Raw genomic sequence first — 13207 nt, 5'->3', positions numbered from 1 at the left:
GTGTGTGAAGGTGAACACCTGTTTGTCTGTTTCAATATCACCATGCTATTAGTGTGTGTGTGTGTGTGTGTGTGTGTGTGTGTGTGTGTGTGTGTGTGTGTGTGTGTGTGTGTGTGTGTGTGTGTGTGTGTGTGTGTGTGTAAAGAGGACATCCTCTGTCTTTTATCAGCTGTGACTGGTTGATCTCATTTGCTCCTTGTGGCTGGCCTGTACATAAGCACTGTACTTTGTACAACAGAATCACACACATCCCTTTCCCCGAATCCCTGGTTTTTGTCTGAAATCGTATCTACTAAGCTAGCATGTTATTTTGGATGAACACATCACCATGGCTTCTCTGGCCTTGGGTCTGTTCTATTGATTAAAGTAATGGATAGAATCGTGTGTGTGTGTCAGTGAGAGTGCATGGGGTCGTTGGTGTAGGAGAGTGTTGGTGTGTGTGAAGGTCTCTGAGGAGTGAAACCTTTTAAAACATAGATTAACTGGCCCCTCCATCCTCTCCTCTCCTCCCCCTCTCTGTCACCCATCCCATGGTAGAATACCCCAGTGGCAGATCCTCTTCCATTAACTCCCTCTCCCTCCCCTCGATCTGCCCCTCTTTTTCACTGCAACTCTCCCGGTCCCCTTCTCCTTTCTCCCCATCCACTTTACTTGATTTTTTTTCTCCTCTCCTCTTTTTCTCTCTCACTCACCCATTCCTCCTCTCTCTCTCTCTCTCTCTCCCCCATTCCTCTCTCTCACTCCCCCATTCCTCTCTCTCTCTCACTCCCCCATTCCTCTCTCTCTCTCACTCCCCCATTTCTCTCTCTCTCTCTCTCTCTCTCACTCACTCACTCACTCACTCACTCACTCACTCACTCACTCACTCACTCACTCACTCACTCACTCACTCACTCACTCACTCACTCACTCACTCACTCACTCACTCCCCCATTCTTCTCTCTCTCACTCCCCCATTCCCTTCAACTGGCTTGTGGCAAAGGGAGCAGTGCAGACCCATTGTTGGGCTTGTGTTGCTGTAAAGACACAGGTGCTGAATTACCGCGTGGTTAGCATTATCAACCCAGCTTTAGGGGTGCCACACACACACACACACACACACACACACACACACACACACACACACACACGCTCATCCTGGATAGCTAGTCTCGTACAGGTCATCTTCCTGAAATGTTTATATGCAGTCATTTCTCTGAACTCTGTTTACGTCTCCTCCCAGGTGTGTGTGTGATGTGTGTTGGCCTGAGAGGGATTGAATAATGCATAGATCATTGGAAAGGTATTTATAGGAAAGCAGAGTGATTAAAGTTTAATGGCAGGCCTTACCGTCAGTGCTGTAAAGCATCATACACGCTCACTCTCTCTCGCTCGCCCACTCTTTCTTGCGCTCTCTCTCTCTCTTTCTTGCTCTCTCTCTCTCGCTCTCTTTCTCTCGTGCTCGCTCTCTCTCGCGCTCTCTTTCTCTCGTTCTCTCTCGCGCTCTCTTTCTCTCTCGCGCTCTCTTTCTCTCGCTCTCTCGCTCTCGCTCGCTCTCTCTCTCGCTCTCTCGCTCCCCTCGTTCTCGCTCTCTCGCTCCCCTCGTGCTCGCTCTCTCGCTCCCCTCGTTCTCGCTCTCTCGCTCCCCTCGTTCTCGCTCTCTCTCTCAATTGTTTGTCGCTCTCTTTTCCTGTCTTCAGTATACTGGCTTGCCTGTATCCTCCACTTCTCACATCTCTCCATCCCTCTACTTCTCTCCCTCTTATCCCTGTCCGGAAGCTGTCCAGCCTGTCATTGTGTCTTCTCTCTGTCAGATGAACAGCCTCTAGCGCTGTTAGCCATGTAAAGCCATTGATATTTGATAGTTGTGATGTGCTGATCTCAACCATTTACTGGGCCGCTGAGGTCTGATCAGTGGAAGGTAGACTGGAACTAGAATCTGAAAGAAGGTTCAGGACGACGCAATGCCTAATACAGCCCAATACAGCTTCATACAGCTTCACACTGCTTCACACTGCTTCATACTGCTTCATACAACTTCATACTGCCAAATGCTCAAAGCTGATTTGAAATATATTGGTATTCGGCCAATAAACTAGAGCAGTGTGTTTGGGTTTAATCTTGTGTTTAGGTGTGTCCCAAAAGGAATAGCAGCGACCCAATAGGTCCTGACCTGTTGTTGGGAAACACTCATCTGTTTCTCCATCCCTTTCTCCACGTTTTCTTCTCTGACCACAGCAGTATTGCCCCAATACTGCTGTATGATGCGGTATGATGCGGTACGAAGCAGTATGAAGCAGTATGAAGCTGTGTGAAGCTGTGTGAAGCTGTGTGAAGCTGTGTGAAGCAGTATGAAGCATGCTCTCCATCTCTCCCTCTTGTTTACATTGCCCCAATACCTACCTTTCCCCTCTCTCCATCTCTCCATCATGTTTACATTGCCCCAATACCTACCTTTCCCCTCTCTCCGTCTCTCCCTCATGTTTACATTGCCCCAATACCTACCTTTCCCCTCTCTCCGTCTCTCCATCATGTTTACATTGCCCCAATACCTACCTTTCCCCTCTCTCCATCATGTTTACATTGCCCCAATACCTACCTTTCCCCTCTCTCCGTCTCTCCCTCATGTTTACATTGCCCCAATACCTACCTTTCCCCTCTCTCCATCTCTCCCTCATGTTTACATTGCCCCAATACCTACCTTTCCCCTCTCTCCATCATGTTTACATTGCCCCAATACCTACCTTTCCCCTCTCTCCATCTCTCCCTCATGTTTACATTGCCCCAATACCTACCTTTCCCCTCTCTCCCTCATGTTTACATTGCCCCAATACCTACCTTTCCCCTCTCTCTCCATTGCCCCAATCTCTCCCTCATGTTTACATTGCCCCAATACCTACCTTTCCCCTCTCTCCATCATGTTTACATTGCCCCAATACCTACCTTTCCCCTCTCTCCATCTCTCCCTCATGTTTACATTGCCCCAATACCTACCTTTCCCCTCTCTCCCTCATGTTTACATTGCCCCAATACCTACCTTTCCCCTCTCTCCATCATGTTTACATTGCCCCAATACCTACCTTTCCCCTCTCTCCATCATGTTTACATTGCCCCAATACCTACCTTTCCCCTCTCTCCATCATGTTTACATTGCCCCAATACCTACCTTTCCCCTCTCTCCATCATGTTTACATTGCCCCAATACCTACCTTTCCCCCTCTCCATCATGTTTACATTGCCCCAATACCTACCTTTCCCCTCTCTCCATCATGTTTACATTGCCCCAATACCTACCTTTCCCTCTCTCCATCATGTTTACATTGCCCCAATACCTACCTTTCCCCTCTCTCCATCATGTTTACATTGCCCCAATACCTACCTTTCCCCTCTCTTCATCTCTCCCTCATGTTTACATTGCCCCAATACCTACCTTTTTCCCTCTCTCCATCATGTTTACATTGCCCCAATACCTACCTTTCCCCTCTCTCCCTCATGTTTACATTGCCCCAATACCTACCTTTCCCTCTCTCCATCATGTTTACATTGCCCCAATACCTACCTTTCCCCTCTCTCCCTCATGTTTACATTGCCCCAATACATTGCCCCAATACCTACCTTTCCCCTCTTCATCTCTCCCTCATGTTTACATTGCCCCAATACCTTTCTTTCCCCTCTCTCCCTCATGTTTACATTGCCCCAATACCTACCTTTCCCCTCTCTCCCTCATGTTTACATTGTTTTTCCCTCTCTCCATCATGTTTACATTGCCCCAATACCTACCTTTCCCCTCTCTCCATCATGTTTACATTGCCCCAATACCTACCTTTCCCCTCTCTCCCTCATGTTTACATTGCCCCAATACCTACCTTTCCCCTCTCTCCATCATGTTTACATTGCCCCAATACCTACCTTTCCCCTCTCTCCATCATGTTTACATTGCCCCAATACCTACCTTTCCCCTCTCTCCCTCATGTTTACATTGCCCCAATACCTACCTTTCCCCTCTCTCCCTCATGTTTACATTGCCCCAATACCTACCTTTCCCCTCTCTCCCTCATGTTTACATTGCCCCAATACCTACCTTTCCCCTCTCTCCATCATGTTTACATTGCCCCAATACCTACCTTTCCCCTCTCTCCATCATGTTTACATTGCCCCAATACCTACCTTTCCCCTCTCTCCATCATGTTTACATTGCCCCAATACCTACCTTTCCCCTCTCTCCATCATGTTTACATTGCCCCAATTCCCTCTCTCCATCATGTTTACATTGCCCCAATACCTACCTTTCCCCTCTCTCCATCATGTTTACATTGCCCCAATACCTACCTTTCCCCTCTCTCCATCATGTTTACATTGCCCCAATACCTACCTTTCCCCTCTCTCCATCATGTTTACATTGCCCCAATACCTACCTTTCCCCTCTCTCCATCATGTTTACATTGCCCCAATACCTACCTTTCCCTCTCTCCATCATGTTTACATTGCCCCAATACCTACCTTTCCCCTCTCTCCATCATGTTTACATTGCCCCAATACCTACCTTTCCCCTCTCTCCATCATGTTTACATTGCCCCAATACCTACCTTTCCCTCTCTCCATCATGTTTACATTGCCCCAATACCTACCTTTCCCCTCTCTCCATCATGTTTACATTGCCCCAATACCTACCTTTCCCCTCTCTCCATCATGTTTACATTGCCCCAATACCTACCTTTCCCATCTCTCTCCTACCTCATGTTTACATTGCCCCAATACCTACCTTTCCCCTCTCTCCATCATGTTTACATTGCCCCAATACCTACCTTTCCCCTCTCTCCATCATGTTTACATTGCCCCAATACCTACCTTTCCCCTCTCTCCATCATGTTTACATTGCCCCAATACCTACCTTTCCCCTCTCTCCATCATGTTTACATTGCCCCAATACCTACCTTTCCCCTCTCTCCATCATGTTTACATTGCCCCAATACCTACCTTTCCCCTCTCTCCATCATGTTTACATTGCCCCAATACCTACCTTTCCCATCTCTCCATCATGTTTACATTGCCCCAATACCTACCTTTCCCCTCTCTCCATCATGTTTACATTGCCCCAATACCTACCTTTCCCCTCTCTCCATCATGTTTACATTGCCCCAATACCTACCTTTCCCTCTCTCCATCATGTTTACATTGCCCCAATACCTACCTTTCCCCTCTCTCCATCATGTTTACATTGCCCCAATACCTACCTTTCCCCTCTCTCCATCATGTTTACATTGCCCCAATACCTACCTTTCCCCTCTCTCCATCATGTTTACATTGCCCCAATACCTACCTTTCCCCTCTCTCCATCATGTTTACATTGCCCCAATACCTACCTTTCCCCTCTCTCCATCATGTTTACATTGCCCCAATACCTACCTTTCCCCTCTCTCCATCATGTTTACATTGCCCCAATACCTACCTTTCCCTCTCTCCATCATGTTTACATTGCCCCAATACCTACCTTTCCCTCTCTCCATCATGTTTACATTGCCCCAATACCTACCTTTCCCCTCTCTCCATCATGTTTACATTGCCCCAATACCTACCTTTCCCCTCTCTCCATCATGTTTACATTGCCCCAATACCTACCTTTCCCCTCTCTCCATCATGTTTACATTGCCCCAATACCTACCTTTCCCTCTCTCCATCATGTTTACATTGCCCCAATACCTACCTTTCCCCTCTCTCCATCATGTTTACATTGCTACCTACCTTTCCCTCTCTCCATCATGTTTACATTGCCCCAATACCTACCTTTCCCCTCTCTCCATCATGTTTACATTGCCCCAATACCTACCTTTCCCCTCTCTCCATCATGTTTACATTGCCCCAATACCTACCTTTCACCTCTCTCCATCATGTTTACATTGCCCCAATACCTACCTTTCCCTCTCTCCATCATGTTTACATTGCCCCAATACCTACCTTTCCATCATGTTTACATTGCTCTCTCCATCCTATGTTTCTCCATCATGTTTACATTGCCCCAATACCTACCTTTCCCTCTCTCCCTCATGTTTACATTGCCCCAATACCTACCTTTCCCCTCTCTCCATCATGTTTACATTGCCCCAATACCTACCTTTCCCTCTCTCCATCATGTTTACATTGCCCCAATACCTACCTTTCCCTCTCTCCATCATGTTTACATTGCCCCCAATACCTACCTTTCCCTCTCTCCATCATGTTTACATTGCTAATACCTACCTTTCCCCTCTCTCCATCATGTTTACATTGCCCCAATACCTACCTTTCCCCATGTTTTCTCTCCATCACCTGTTTCCACCTACCTTTCCCTCTCTCCATCTCTCCCTCATGTTTACATTGCCCCAATACCTTTCCCTCTCTCCATCCTTTCCTACCTCTCTCCATCATGTTTACATTGCCCCAATACCTACCTTTCCCCTCTCTCCATCATGTTTACATTGCCCCAATACCTACCTTTCCCCTCTTGCTCTCTTTCCTCCCTCCCTCAAAACGCCCATCTCCCTCCACTTTCACTCTTCCTCACTCTCTCCTATGTTTACATCCTTCCCTCCGCTCTTACTTGTGTTATAGGGTGACATCAGTGGTAAGCTCCTTGCCGAAATGGCCACTGACAGACACACACAGTGCCCTGCTCTGGGTCACAATACTTTTTATCCAGGGCCATTTTTAGCATCAGTCTGCTCTATGTGATTACGCAACAACACACGGGTGGGCCGACACACACAGACCCCAGCCACAGTTTAGCACAGACACACAGACAGACTCTAGGGATTAGCATTTTTCTCTTTGAGGATGATTCGTTCCGTATCTAGATGCATGCACTCCAATACGATACACTAACGATAAGTTTTAGTTTGAATCGATTCGGTTTGATTAATGAACAATGCGATACATACAATTCTTTGCACTAACATTTTGTTGTATAAACACATTAATTAAAATCTGCTGAAGATTGAAATCATGAGCTGGGCCTCTCTGAGCTGGGCCTCTCTGAGCATGTGTGTGTGTGTGTGTGTGTGTGGTGTATACTATGTAGTCACCTGATCTGAGCCATAAGGGACTAGGCATCTACTACCACTTTTGGTTCTGACATCACCATCACCCACTAATGAACTTGTCATGTTTGCACTTATAGTGTTTGAACTAGTAATGTATCAATATTTATTGTTGACAAATTAGCTGATTAATACACACACACACACACACACACACACACACACACACACACACACACACACACACACACACACACACACACACACACACACACACACACACACACACACACACACACACACACACACACACACACACACACACACACACACACACACACACACACACACACACAGTTGAAGTCGGAAGTTTATATACACTTAGGTTGGAGTCATTAAAACTCTTTGTTCAACCACTCCACAAATTTCTTGTGAACAACTATAGTTTTGGAAAGTCGGTTAAGACATCTACTTTGTGCCTGACACAAGTCATTTTCCCAACAAATGTTTACAGACAGATCATTTCACTTCTAATTCACTGTATCATAATTCCACAATTTCACTTTTGTTTATTATCTACTTTACTTGCTTTGGCAATGCTAACATATGTTTCCCATACCAATAAAGCCCTTGAATGGGAGAGGGAGGGAGGGATGGGGGGAGAGAGAGGGATGGAGAGGGAGATATATATATATATATATATATATATATATATCTATCCCTCTAGCAGTAGTGCTAGCAGTAGCAGCTCTGAGTGCAGTCAGGACAGTAACCCCTCCCCCCTGCACCTGCCTGTCCACACACTGGGGCCATTGTGCTCCTGTCCCTGACACACACACACTCTCGCTCCACATACTTTCTCCCGCCCGTTCTCGCTGGCGTTAGTCAGGTCGCCTGACTTAGCCTAGGTCTTTAGGTGGTGTGTGTGAGCAGCCCCGGGCTCACTTAACCTGGCCGTGGTATAGTTGATGTAAGGTGTGCTTGTGTCTGGGCTCCGGCTGGGAGAGAGGTGGAGAAAGAGGGGAGGTGGTGTGTGTGTGTGTGTGTGTGTAGGCTTTGTGTTGCTGGCAACAACAGTGCACTGTGGCAAGCCATTGAGTCACAGCATTGGTGGTGTGGATTTCTGTGTTCCAGTGCAGGTGTGTGTGGGTGGGCTCCCTGTGCGTGGTGTTGTGTGTTCTGTCTGCTTGTGTCGTGTGTGTACCAGTTGTGTCCCTGGTGTGTGGGTGTATGTCTTCATGTGTTTCAGTCTCTCTGCTCTGTGTGTGTGGCTGCAGGCATGGAGGGGAGAGAAGTGTGTGTGACTGTGTTGGTTCAGAATTCTGTGTTTGTGGGTGAAGGTTAACTTCCAGATTTGCTGGTATCAATTGGTGTATGTTCTGTCACACACACACAGACAGACAGATGTTTGCTGTGAGTGTAGAGCTAGATGCTGCAGTCTGTACTGTGTTGTGGTGTGGTGACCTTAGAGAGGGTTAGATGCTGCAGTCTGTACTGTGTTGTGGTGTGGTGACCTTACAGAGGGTTAGATGCTGCAGTCTGTACTGTGTTGTGGTGTGGTGACCTTACAGAGGGTTAGATGCTGCAGTCTGTACTGTGTTGTGGTGTGGTGACCTTACAGAGGGTTCGATGCTGCAGTCTGTACTGTGTTGTGGTGTGGTGACCTTACAGAGGGTTCGATGCTGCAGTCTGTACTGTGTTGTGGTGTGGTGACCTTACAAAGGGTTAGATGCTGCAGTCTGTACTGTGTTGTGGTGTGGTGACCTTACAGAGGGTTCGATGCTGCAGTCTGTACTGTGTTGTGGTGTGGTGACCTTACAAAGGGTTAGATGCTGCAGTCTGTACTGTGTTGTGGTGTGGTGACCTTACAAAGGGTTAGATGCTGCAGTCTGTACTGTGTTGTGGTGTGGTGACCTTACAAAGGGTTCGATGCTGCAGTCTGTACTGTGTTGTGGTGTGGTGACCTTACAAAGGGTTAGATGCTGCAGTCTGTACTAGATGTCGACTGATTATGATTTTTCAACACCGATACCGATTATTGGAGGACCCAAACAGCCGATGCCGATTTAAAATAAATAAAAAATATTTAATATAAATAAATAATAATATATATATTTTTTTTTACAATTTATTTGTAATAATGACAATTACAACAATACTGAATGAACACTTATTTTAACTTAATATAATACATCAATAAAATCAATTTAGCCTCAAATAAATAATGCTACATGTTCAATTTGTTTTAAATAATGCAAAAACATGTAAGAAAGCTAACGTTTCAGTTCCTTGCTCAGAACATGAGAACATTTGAAAGCTGGTGGTTCCTTTTAACATGAGTCTTAAATATTCCCAGGTAAGATGTTTAAGGTTGTAGTTATTATAGGAATTATAGGATTATTTCCCTCTTTACCATTTGTATTTCATTAACCTTTGACTATTGGATGTTCTGATAGACCCTTTAGTATTGCCGGGGCGGCACGGTAGCCTAGTGGTTAGAGCGTTGGACTAGTAACCGAAAGGTTGCAAGTTCGAATCCCCGTTCCGAGGTGTTGTCCTAGTGTTGGTGGAGGTTAGGACGAGTAACAGGGATGTTGTAGTGTAGGTTAGGACGAGTAACAGGGATGTTGTAGGTTAGGAGTAGTAACAGGGATATTGTAGTGTAGGTAGTGTTGGTTAGGACTAGTAACAGGGAAGTTGTAGTGTTAGTGTAGGTTAGGACTAGTAACAGGGATGTTGTAGTGTAGGTTAGGACTAGTAACAGGGATGTTGTAGTGGAGGTTAGGACTAGTAACAGGGATGTTGTAGTGTTGGTGGAGGTTAGGACTAGTAACAGGGAAGTTGTAGTGTTCGTGTAGGTTAGGACTAGTAACAGGGATGTTGTAGGTTAGGACTAGTAACAGGGATGTTGTAGTGTAGGTTAGGACTAGTAACAGGGATGGTGTAGTGTAGGTTAGGACTAGTAACAGGGATGTTGTAGTGTTAGTGTAGGTTAGGACTAGTAACAGGGATGTTGTAGGTTAGGACTAGTAACAGGGATGTCGTAGTGTTGGTGGAGGTTAGGAGTAGTAAGAGGGATGTTATAGTGGGGGTTAGGAGTAGTAACAGGGATGTTGTAGTGGTGGTGTAGGTTAGGAGTAGTAACAGGGATGTTGTAGTGTAGGTTAGGACTAGTAACAGGGATGTTGTAGTGTTGGTGGAAGTTAGGACTAGTAACAGGGATGTTGTAGTGTTGGTGTAGGTTAGGACTAGTAACAGGGAAGTTGTAGTGTAGGTTAGGACTAGTAACAGGGATGTTGTAGGTTAGGACTAGTAACAGGGATGTTGTAGTGTTGGTGTAGGTTAGGACTAGTAACAGGGATGTTGTAGTGTTGGTGGAGGTTAGGACTAGTAACAGGGATGTTGTAGTGTTGGTGGAGGTTAGGAGTAGTAACAGGGATGTTGTAGTGTTGGTGGAGGTTAGGAGTAGTAACAGGGATGTTAGGAGTAGTAATAGGGGTGTTGTAGTGTTGGTGGAGGTTAGGAGTAGTAACAGGGATGTTGTAGTGTAGGTTAGGACTAGTAACAGGGATGTTGTAGTGTTGGTGGGGGTTAGGACTAGTAACAGGGATGTTGTAGTGTTGGTGTAGGTTAGGACTAGTAACAGGGATGTTGTAGTGTTGGTGTAGGTTAGGACTAGTAACAGGGATATTGTAGTGTAGGTTAGGACTAGTAACAGGGATGTTGTAGTGTTGGTGTAGGTTAGGACTAGTAACAGGGATATTGTAGTGTAGGTTAGGACTAGTAACAGGGATGTTGTAGTGTTGGTGGAGGTTAGGACTAGTAACAGGGATGTTGTAGTGTTGGTGGAGGTTAGGACTAGTAACAGGGATGTTGTAGTGTTGGTGTAGGTTAGGACTGTTATTGGTGTAGGTTAGGACTAGTAACAGGGATGTTGTAGTGTTGGTGTAGGTTAGGACAGTAACAGTGATATTGTAGTGTAGGTTAGGACTAGTAACAGGGATGTTGTAGTGTTGGTGGAGGTTAGGACTAGTAACAGGGATGTTGTAGTGTTGGTGGAGGTTAGGAGTAGTAACAGGGATGTTGTAGTGTTGGTGGAGGTTAGGAGTAGTAACAGGGATGTTGTAGTGTTGGTGGAGGTTAGGAGTAGTAACAGGGATGTTGTAGTGTTGGTGGAGGTTAGGAGTAGTAAGAGGGATGTTATAGTGGGGGTTAGGAGTAGTAACAGGGATGTTGTAGTGGTGGTGTAGGTTAGGAGTAGTAACAGGGATGTTGTAGTGGGGGTTAGGAGTAGTAACAGGGATGTTGTAGTGGTGGTGTAGGTTAGGAGTAGTAACAGGGATGTTATAGTGTTGTTGGAGGTTAGGACTAGTAACAGGGATTTTGTAGTGTTGTTGGAGGTTAGGACTAGTAACAGGGATGTTGTAGTGTTGTTGGAGGTTAGGAGTAGTAACAGGGATGTTGTAGTGGGGGTTAGGAGTAGTAACAGGGGTGTTATAGTGTTGTTGGAGGTTAGGACTAGTAACAGGGATTTTGTAGTGTTGTTGGAGGTTAGGACTAGTAACAGGGATGTTGTAGTGTTGTTGGAGGTTAGGACTAGTAACAGGGATTTTGTAGTGTTGTTGGAGGTTAGGACTAGTAACAGGGATTTTGTAGTGTTGTTGGAGGTTAGGACTAGTAACAGGGATTTTGTAGTGTTGGTGGAGGTTAGGACTAGTAACAGGGATGTTGTAGTGTTGGTGTAGGTTAGGACTAGTAACAGGGAAGTTGTAGTATAGGTTAGGACTAGTAACAGGGATGTTGTAGTGTAGGTTAGGACTAGTAACAGGGATGTTGTAGTGTTGGTGTAGGTTAGGACTAGTAACAGGGATATTGTAGTGTAGGTTAGGACTAGTAACAGGGATGTTGTAGTGTTGGTGGAGGTTAGGACTAGTAACAGGGATGTTGTAGTGTTGGTGGAGGTTAGGAGTAGTAACAGGGATGTTGTAGTGTAGGTTAGGACTAGTAACAGGGATGTTGTAGTGTTGGTGGAGGTTAGGACTAGTAACAGGGATGTTGTAGTGTTGGTGTAGGTTAGGACTAGTAACAGGGAAGTTGTAGTGTAGGTTAGGACTAGTAACAGGGATGTTGTAGTGTAGTGTAGGTTAGGACTAGTAACAGGGATGTTGTAGTGTTGGTGGAGGTTAGGAGTAGTAACAGGGATGTTGTAGTGTTGGTGGAGGTTAGGAGTAGTAACAGGGATGTTGTAGTGTTGGTGGAGGTTAGGAGTAGTAACAGGGATGTTAGGAGTAGTAATAGGGGTGTTGTAGTGTTGGTGGAGGTTAGGAGTAGTAACAGGGATGTTAGGAGTAGTAATAGGGGTGTTGTAGTGTTGGTGGGGGTTAGGACTAGTAACAGGGATGTTGTAGTGTTGGTGTAGGTTAGGACTAGTAACAGGGAAGTTGTAGTGTAGGTTAGGACTAGTAACAGGGATGTTGTAGTGTAGGTTAGGACTAGTAACAGGGATGTTGTAGTGTTGGTGTAGGTTAGGACTAGTAACAGTGATATTGTAGTGTAGGTTAGGACTAGTAACAGGGATGTTGTAGTGTTGGTGTAGGTTAGGACTAGTAACAGGGATGTTGTAGTGTTGGTGGAGGTTAGGACTAGTAACAGGGATGTTGTAGTGTTGGTGGAGGTTAGGAGTAGTAACAGGGATGTTGTAGTGTTGGTGGAGGTTAGGAGTAGTAACAGGGATGTTGTAGTGTTGGTGGAGGTTAGGAGTAGTAACAGGGATGTTAGGAGTAGTAATAGGGGTGTTGTAGTGTTGGTGGGGGTTAGGACTAGTAACAGGGATGTTGTAGTGTTGGTGTAGGTTAGGACTAGTAACAGGGAAGTTGTAGTGTAGGTTAGGACTAGTAACAGGGATGTTGTAGTGTAGGTTAGGACTAGTAACAGGGATGTTGTAGTGTTGGTGTAGGTTAGGACTAGTAACAGTGATATTGTAGTGTAGGTTAGGACTAGTAACAGGGATGTTGTAGTGTTGGTGGAGGTTAGGAGTAGTAACAGGGATGTTGTAGTGTTGGTGGAGGTTAGGAGTAGTAACAGGGATGTTGTAGTGTTGGTGGAGGTTAGGAGTAGTAACAGGGATGTTGTAGTGTTGGTGGAGGTTAGGAGTAGTAAGAGGGATGTTATAGTGGGGGTTAGGAGTAGTAACAGGGATGTTGTAGTGGTGGTGT

General features: G+C 45.7%; 1 protein-coding gene and 2 long non-coding RNA genes across 16 annotated transcripts in view; 2 read left to right on the top strand and 1 right to left on the bottom strand.

Moving 5' to 3' along the window:
- LOC118380755 (ETS domain-containing transcription factor ERF-like) overlaps window positions 1-13207 on the top strand; it is a 138433-nt gene that overhangs the window by 15434 nt on the left and 109792 nt on the right. The gene's annotated exons all lie outside the window — the stretch shown is intronic.
- Window positions 2906-5899, bottom strand: LOC127915230 (uncharacterized). Of its 3 annotated transcripts, XR_008090643.1 has the most exons (4): window positions 5764-5899; window positions 3760-4189; window positions 3454-3496; window positions 2906-3059 (listed from the first exon to the last, which is right to left on the bottom strand). It is a non-coding gene; the product is annotated as an uncharacterized LOC127915230 (long non-coding RNA). The 3 variants fall into 3 exon arrangements; XR_008090641.1 differs by lacking the exons at window positions 2906-3059; window positions 3454-3496 and adding an exon at window positions 4957-5128 and having other exon boundaries at window positions 3738-3974; XR_008090642.1 differs by lacking the exons at window positions 2906-3059; window positions 3454-3496 and adding an exon at window positions 4957-5128 and having other exon boundaries at window positions 3738-3974; window positions 5807-5899.
- Window positions 9825-13207, top strand: part of LOC127915229 (uncharacterized) — a 4199-nt gene continuing 816 nt past the window's right edge. The window contains exons 1-4 of one of the 12 annotated variants that reach the window (XR_008090640.1): window positions 9825-10693; window positions 10976-11953; window positions 12175-12213; window positions 12313-13207. The exon at window positions 12313-13207 is cut by the window's right edge and continues 816 nt beyond it. This is a non-coding gene — a long non-coding RNA (uncharacterized LOC127915229). Of the gene's footprint in view, window positions 10883-10975 lie in introns of all 12 variants that reach the window. The other 11 variants (XR_008090635.1, XR_008090632.1, XR_008090637.1 and 8 more) reach the window with 11 other exon arrangements.

The sequence above is a fragment of the Oncorhynchus keta genome, chromosome 34 (genome assembly GCF_023373465.1).
Source record: "Oncorhynchus keta strain PuntledgeMale-10-30-2019 chromosome 34, Oket_V2, whole genome shotgun sequence".
Classification (NCBI taxonomy): Eukaryota; Metazoa; Chordata; class Actinopteri; order Salmoniformes; family Salmonidae; genus Oncorhynchus; species Oncorhynchus keta.
The sequence above is the reverse complement of the archived record's forward strand: the minus strand, read 5'-3'. Positions and strand labels throughout refer to the sequence as shown.